The 8,248-nt window shown below is 48.2% G+C and overlaps 1 long non-coding RNA gene across 1 annotated transcript; it reads left to right on the top strand.

Moving 5' to 3' along the window:
* Positions 1 to 1,017: 1,017 nt before the first annotated feature.
* On the top strand, positions 1,018 to 2,333 carry LOC117795727. The gene is made up of 3 exons (XR_004619872.1): positions 1,018 to 1,567; positions 2,035 to 2,121; positions 2,293 to 2,333. It is a non-coding gene; the product is annotated as an uncharacterized LOC117795727 (long non-coding RNA).
* The last annotated feature ends 5,915 nt before the right edge of the window (positions 2,334 to 8,248 follow it).

The following is an 8,248-nucleotide window of genomic DNA, read 5'->3' as shown; positions in this document are numbered from 1 at the left end:
TTGAGCCTTGGCTGAGTCCTGGTTCCTGCTCCAGAGCCAAGGCCTGGGAATGAGACTAGGGCTCCGCTCTGCCTCCTGCAGTTCTTGCAGCCGAGCCGGATGCTCCAGTCAGTTGCATAGCTGGGCCACACCTGCTATATGGCCCTGTGCCTTTGCTGATTTCCTGGCTGGACTCCTGTCCTCTGTCCCCCACCCCCAACTCTCCCTTCATGACCTGCAGGGCCCAGGCTCCATCACGGACTGTTCCCTGCAGGGCTGTCAGCATTGATGGGTGACTCCAGTGAGAGTGGAGACCGGGGGATCTTCATCTCCGAGGTTCACAGGCTACCCAGTCTGTAGAACACCTACATTAACGTCGGACTCAGCAAGCCTCTGGGACAGCCTGCCCTCCAGTCCTCCCGCCCTGGATTTGATTGTAGGCTCCCAGGGGTGATTTCTAGGCAGGTGGTCCATGGTTGCACCTCGGTGAGCTGGCCTACAACCCACCAGGGGCTTTCCACCAGCACCTGCTCCAGACTGTGTCTCCCACTCTTGCCCGTGGCTTGTCCTGAGGCTCTTTCCTGTCCTCTGAGGGAAGCATCCCTGCCAACTGCAAACCCGTTAACTTGCCACTTCCTGTGAACTCTGCACTACAGCTGTTCTCTGCTTCATGCATTAAATGAACGGGCATCAAGGCGTGGTTCTGGTGATGAGGATACAAAAATTAACCCCAAGACTCTCCCAAACAACTTTATTCTCACAGGGCTTAGATTCTAGAGAGGACAGACAAGCTATAAGCCAACGTGTATACACAACATGCCAGAGGTTAAGAGGGGCTTAGAAGAAAGCAGAGGAATCACGAATGGCATGGTTGGCCAGGCCACCTGCTAAGTGGAAGGGGAGGCTTGAAGTGAGAAGGCTGGCCGCAGCCCCTGGCCCCCATGGGGACCGGGAGGGAGAGCCCACACGGGTGGAGGGACTGGTTCCCAGAGTCGGTGCTGAGAGCCCCTCTGTGGTTTGACTGGGAGTGTGGGGGCACATACTGCTCCAGAAGGCTCTGCATCCCGTGGACGGCCTGGGGAAACTGGGTCACATCTGGGTTGATTCAGGGTCCAGTATTTCCTAGGCCGGTGTGACTAGCAAGACAGAGGTAGGTGCCGAGCACCTGAGTTCAGGGAGGGAGTACAGGAGACGATAGGAGGGAAGGGTGGGGTTCAGTTAGGATGACAGAGGGCGGGTGTTCTGACAGAATCCAGACGGTGGCTCGGCATGTGCAGGCTAACGGCCTGGAAGTGAAGGAGAGAGGATCAAACGCACAAAGAGGAGAACTCCAGTAATGGCCCCTAAGGAACAGCTGTTCCCAGAAGCCACGCCCATGCAGGGCACGTGATTTGTTTTGTCCAATGGGGATCACTAGCTGCCGCGTGAGGGATTGTGGGACAGCCTACCGAGAGAGGCGAGAATGGCCCGCGGTTTTAGCGGAGTTCAGTCGTGTGAGCCAGGCCATCCTAAGCCATCTGGCTTCACCTGATCTGGCCCAGTCCAGAACTGCCCAGCTGAGCACGGACTCATGGGCCATCGGAGCTCGGTATTATTTTAAGTCCCACGAAGTGTGGGGGTGGTTTGTTGGTACAGACGCTGTCCCGGGGAACTGAGGCGTGTGGGTACTTGTATGGTCAGGACGCATTGGCCTGGTGTGCTGGCCTCACCGAGCGGGAGGCCGCAGCCGAGGTGCAAGCTGGACCCGCACGAGGGTGGAGGAGGAGTTGGGCAGTGAGCAGCCCGCGGCCCAGTCACGAAGAATTCCGAATGGGACAACGGTATTCTCAACTCGAGGTTGTAGCTGGGAGTCGGAAGCAGGCCAGGGCCCCCCGGGGACGAGTGCGGCGGGTGGACATCGTGTGTAGCTGCGGGGACTTACGTTTAGGTACAGGGCGTCTACGTGATGCTTGAGATCCATAGTACACTTACTTGCGTTTTATATCTGCCCTTTAATAAAGGGAATTGTCTTCTAAGATGCTTTTAATACTTTATTGTCTCTTTAAATTTTAAAAGGCTCACATGAAATTCAAGTGATACAGAAGGGTATGAATTAAAATGCGGACGGTCCGTCTCATCCATCCACCCCCATTTTCCTCAGAGGTAACCACCACTAACGGGCTAATAAAGTGCTTCCCGGATTCTGCACATGAATCACATTAGGATCCTATTAAAATGCAGACTTTGGTTGGGGAGGCTCTCAGGTGGGGCTTGAGTTGCTGCATTTCTTTCTTTCTTTTTTTTTTTTAAAGATTTTATTTATTTATTTGACAGAGATAGAGACAGCCAGCGAGACAGGGAACACAAGCAGGGGGAGTGGGAGAGGAAGAAGCAGGCTCATAGCGGAGGAGCCTGTTGTGGGGCTCGATCCCATAACGCTGGAATCACGCCCTGAGCTGAAGGCAGACGCTTAACTGCTGTGCCACCCAGGCGCCCCGTGTTGCTGCATTTCTAAGAAGTTTCCAGGTGATGCTGAGTTGGGGACTGCACTCTGAGTAGCAGGGATTAATGGTACTAATTCAGTTAATCAAAATCAATGAGATGTCTGGGGCCATTGCTGTGTTTTCTTCCTCGGGCTCCACAGCATCTCACAGTTTCACTCACTCTAAGAATTCAGTCCTGGCAGATTCAGGGCAGCCTGTGCCATGTGGTTTCTGTGGCGATAGCCACCTGGGTCCTCTCCACCTGCCTGCGTCTCTCAAGCAGTGGGACATCCACTTGGGAGGGGCCCACCTAGTTGCAGTTACACTTGTATTGTGCTGGCTTAAAAAGTATGACTCCCTTTTGCATGTAACTTCCAAGAGAGCAGGGATGATACCTGCCATGTTCACAGCTTTATCCCCAGCACTCGTCAGTGCCTGGCACATAGTAGGTGCTCAACAAATATTTCTTGAATGAGTATGAAAACCAAGAGGGATCAGTGATGCTCTGGCCATTTTTGGGCACTCATGAGCTAAGGATCTCTTGTGGGACTACTCAAAGTGGAGTTATCCTTTTTTTTTTTTTTTTTTTTTAAAGATTAATTTTGAGAGAGAGAGTGCACACAAGCAGGGGAAGGGGGAGAAAGAGAAGCAGACTCCCTGCTGAGCAGGGAACCCAATGTGGGACGCCCATCCCAGGACCCTGGGATCATGACCTGAACTGAAGGCAGGTACTTAACCTACTGAGCCACCCAAGCACCCCCATCAGGGTGGAGTTGTCCTCTTGCCAAGACCGAGGGAAGACCTGCATTTCTGCTGTGTGACTGTAGGGACTGACCAAAAAGCATCCGTGGTCCAAGAGTTGTATGTGCATCTTCACAGACCACCCCTCCTTCCACCCCAGCTACCCAGACACAGACCCTTCAAGAGCCCAGAGACCTTTCCCGAAGTCATGCCCACCCCTTCCCAGATGCAGGCCTCTCTGTCCCAGGCTGGACTATATCCTCCATCAATACTCACCTGTGCTGGGGTGCCCAGAGATTAAAGTGACTTCAAAGGCCTGATTCAGTCTCCGCTCATGACTGATAATCCCAGATACCTTCTACATGAGTCTCAGTTTTGTCCCATTTTTTTAAAATTGTGGTTAAATACATAACAAAGTTTACCATCTTAACCTTTTCTAAGTGTACAATTCAGCCATGTTAACTCTATGCACATTGTCATGCAACAGATCTCTAGAATTTTTTCAGCTTCCAAAATTGAAACTGTACTCATTAAACAGCTCCTCATTTCCGCCTCCCCCAGTCTCTGGAAACTGCCATTCTACCTTCTATTTCTATGAATTTGACTACTGTAAATATATAAAGTGGAATCATACAGTATTGTCGTTTTGTGACAGCTGATTTAACTTAGCATAGGTTTATCCCTGTTATAGCTTGGGTCAGAATTTCCTTCCTTTTTACGACTGAAGAATATTCCACTGCACATAGAGACCACGTTTTAGTTACCCATTCATCTTTCTGTGGACAGTAGGGTTGCTTCCAGCTCTTGTCTATTGTGAATAATGCTGCTATCAACATGGGTGTGCATGTATCTCGAGAGCTTTCAGTCCTTTTGGCTGTATACCCAGAAGTGGGATTGATGGATCATATGGTAATCCTATTTTTAATTTTAGTTGTTTTTATTTTGCTTCAATTAGGTTTTTGGTATTTCCAGGAAAAGCTGTGTGCTAGGCTACTAAAGCTTTTGCAGTGATGGTGTGACTCTGTCACCACCTGGTGGCCATTGGTGTGTTCGCAGCAGCAGGTAAAGTGGGCCATAGCAGTTTCTTGAAGGTCTTGGAAAAAGTCCTTGAGGCAGTTTTCTGCTTTTTCAGGCCTTTTCTTCAGCAGCCTCATCAAGCAGTTGTTTGGCTTTTGCTTGAACACCTCCTCTAATTGGGAGAGGTGACTATTCCTCAGCAGCCCACTCCATTGTTGGACAGCAATTGTGAAGAAAAAGATTCTTTATTTGGAGAAAAAAATTCTCCCTCCTTTGTAATATCAAAGTAGGAATGACTGGGGTACATGGGAAGCTGGTCTGTGGTGAAGTCAGGGTCCCAGGACAGGTTGTCGATAGGCCAGGATTACCTGGGGAATCTAACTGCCAGAAGTAGTCACGATCTCAGCAGACCCTAGCATGAATCAATTCTGCCCTTTTTCCACAAATCACCGAGTCTCTGATTTAGTAATGATAGTGATTCAACCCTCTCTCAGATGGATTTATGTTTCCACCTTAAGCCATGTGTGTTTTAAAGTAATTAAAGCTGAATTTTGATATGAATTAAGAGTCAGGCTTTTCACTGATGTAGACTGGTGGTCTCAGCTGGCCAGGATGAAGGTGTTTCACCTGTATGTTAACTAGGGCTGCCCTGTAGTTATCTAGGTTAAAGTATGCAACAAATATACCTGGCAAGGACAGGTGTAAAGCCTGAGTCACAAATGCCCTTCAGAAAGGCACAACTGAGAACATGTCTCTCCCCTCTCTGGGAAAGAGTCCCTGCACCCTGCCCAGAGAGGAGCCCAGCCTGGTATCCGATAGGTGCTCAGTAAATGTCTCATTCTGCCACGAAGTGATGTGGCAGGAAGAAATGCCTTGGGCAGCTAGGATCAAAGAGGTGGGGGAAGCTTTATCATTTTTTAGTGTTGATTTCTATCTAAATTGTGTTCCCCGTGGTCAGGGAACATAGTCTGTGTGGTTTCATATCTTTAAAATTTGTCAAAACTTGCTTTATGGTCAAGCATGTGATCAATTTTGATTAATTTTGTAATTCCTCATGCATCTGGAAAGAATGTATAGTCTGCAGGCATTGGGGGCAGTGTCTCATTTTTGTCATATGCTAATCCTACTGTCTGACTATCCAATATCCTGTTTTTTTGTCAGCTTTTTGTAAACCTAGGTTAGTCAACCTCCAAATGACGCATGGTAAGAATGTTGTCTCAGCCGCTGAACGTTGGGGTGGTTTGATACTCAGCATTATTGTGGTAATAACTAGCTGATACATAAGGTAGACTTGTGTTCACTAGAAAGCCCTGGAAAATGAATAGTGCACCCTGGGCTCAGCTGGATGGAGGAGGAACTTAGGAGACCTGGAGTTCCTAGAACTGGGCTGGAAATGAGTGCAGTGAAGGGTTCTAGAATCCAGAGCCATGTGACTATGCCTGTGTCTTAACTGTTCCCCAGGACATCGGGCTAGCTTTCCCGGGCTCTTCTGACTTTGGATCAGACAGACCTGGATGTGAATCCCAGCCTCGCTGTTACTGGCTATGTCTCTTCCCTCCTCTGAGCCTTGAAGTCCTCACGATAAAATGGGGAGAATCCTTAACCTGTCAGAGTTGTTGAAGGGACTAGAGAGAACACTGGCACACACTCGAGGCTCAGGAAGTAGGGCTCTTAAGATGTTACTACAAAATGCTTTGTCATCCCTTTCTCATGCTCAAGAAACCCTGCAAAGAAGGAGTTCGTGTGGAGTTCCATGCTTCAGTGGAGTACTCTAAGGGGAAGTTTCCAGGCAGGGCTTGAGCCACTTTGGCTTGCAGGTTTGCCCTTTGGTGTGCCCAGTGCTGTGTCATCATCTTCTTTGTAGCTATCAGCTGGGGAAGTGGTGTGCTGCAGAAGAAGCCTGGGCATTAGGTATGGGTTCAGTATTTTTTTTTTTTAAAGATTTATTTTAGAGTGAGAGCAAGATAGAGTGCACGTGTGTGAGTGAGTGGGGGGAAGGGCAGAGGGAGAAGGAGAGAAGGAGACCCCCCCACTGAGCTGGGAGCCTGACACATGGGGCTTGATCTCACAACCCCGAGACCATGACCTGAGCTGAAATGAAGGGTCGGACGGACGCTTAAATGACTGAAGCACCCAGGTGCCCCAGTATAGGTTCAATTTTTAAAGACTTTTCATAATAGTTCAACATACAGAGAGCAAAATGCACAAATCCCAAGTGTATAGCTGGATGAATTTTCACAAAGAACACAGTCATGTAGCCAGCACCCACGTCAAGAAATAGAACGTGACCAGCACCCCAGAAGCCCCCTCCTCACCTCAAACACCATCAGTCTGTTTTGCCTTTTTAAAATTTTACTTTTATTTATTTTTAAACGATTTTATTTTTAAGTAATCTCTACACCCAATGCGGGTCTCAAACTTAAAACCTCTAGACCAAGAGTCCCGTGCTCTACCGACCAAGTCAGCCAGGAGCCTGTTTTGCCTTTTTTTTTTTTTTTTTAATGTGTAAACTGCATTTCATAATACATAAGATTTAGCCATGTTGATTTCGGTAGTTACAGTTTGTTTATCCTCGTCACTGTATAGCATTCCATGGTATGATTTTTGCAGAACTTAGCCATTCTCCTAAAGGACATGGGGAAAGTTTCTGGATTGGCTATTATAATTGAGCTGTTGTGAACCTCTTGTCCTAACCTTTGGTGAGCTCACATACACATTTCTGGTTTATACATACATGGGAGTGGAATTGCTGGGGATGGGTTCGAATTTGTTAGGCCACTTGCTACTTACGAGCTTTGTGAACCAAGGCTCATTTTTCATATCTGTATATTGGAAGTAATAGTTGCCATTCTGTGTTGTCACAGGTTATTTTATTTTATTTTATTTTTTAAATTTCTTTGAGAGAGAGCATGAGCAGGGGCTGGGGGGGTAGAGGGAGAGGAAGAAACAGGCTCCCTGGAGATGATGACCTGACCTGAAGGCAGGCACTTAAATGACTGAGCCACCCGGGCACCCCTGTTGTCACAGGTCTTAATAAAACAATATCTGCAAGGCGCCTCATCCCAGTGTAGCTCCCCTTTTTTTCCCCTCTTTCCTCTGCCATGCCAGAGTCCCCTCTGCCCTAGGACACAGCTCTTATACTAGACTCCCCCTATGCCAGGAGTTTTTGACATGAACTTGGAAAGCTTGCCTGCTGCTCAAGAGTTGGTGGGTGCTTTTGCCTGGCCATGGGCTCTCCTTTGTGATTCAGCCACTGGCGCCCAGCCCAGCATTAGCTTGCTGTGGTCACCATCGCTGCTGACAAATGTTTTTATGATGGTCTTGGTAAGCATGTGGCTTGAAGCCAGTGTTCTCTGGAGACTGGTCCAGGAGAGGCAAGGAATGAGGACTGAGGAGAGGGAACAGCTGGTTGAGATCCAGCCCAGGAATTTATAACAGATATTCCTTTCTTGCCTGGTCTTTCTTTCCTAATGTCCAGGCAAGAGTTTTTCTTTTTCTTTTTTTTTTTTTAAATATTTTATTTATTTATTTGACAGAGATAGAGACAGCCAGCGAGAGAGGATACACAAGCAGGGGGAGTGGGAGAGGAAGAAGCAGGCTCACAGCGGAGGAGCCTGATGTGGGGCTCGATCCCACAACGCCGGGATCACGCCCCGAGCTGAAGGCAGACGCTTAACCGCTGTGCCACCCAGGCGCCCCCAGGCAAGAGTTTTTCTTAAGCCCTTTTATTTCTTATTTTTTCTGAAACACCTCAGGTCAGGCCATGTGGATCAGTGGGCCAACTGGAAAACTTGCCTACAGGGGGCTCTGTCAAGATAGAGCTTACTTCTGTCTCTGCACAATGGCATCCTGGAGAATTGTGTTGGGAAAGATTCTGAAGGTATTGTCCAGGCTCAGGAAAGTGCTGTGATTGATGAGTTATGTCTGTTATACGCGGGGAAGGTGTGGCGGTGGCACACATTTCATGTATTTACCTCTATCTTTGGCTTAAAGGTATTGGTTAGTATTGCTCAGAATAGACATGTTTTTGGTTTAGAGAGGTAAATGGA

Source organism: Ailuropoda melanoleuca, chromosome 13, assembly GCF_002007445.2.
Source record: "Ailuropoda melanoleuca isolate Jingjing chromosome 13, ASM200744v2, whole genome shotgun sequence".
Lineage (NCBI taxonomy): Eukaryota > Metazoa > Chordata > Mammalia > Carnivora > Ursidae > Ailuropoda > Ailuropoda melanoleuca.
Note: the sequence above shows the minus strand (reverse complement) of the source record. Positions and strands in the feature narration are given on the sequence as shown.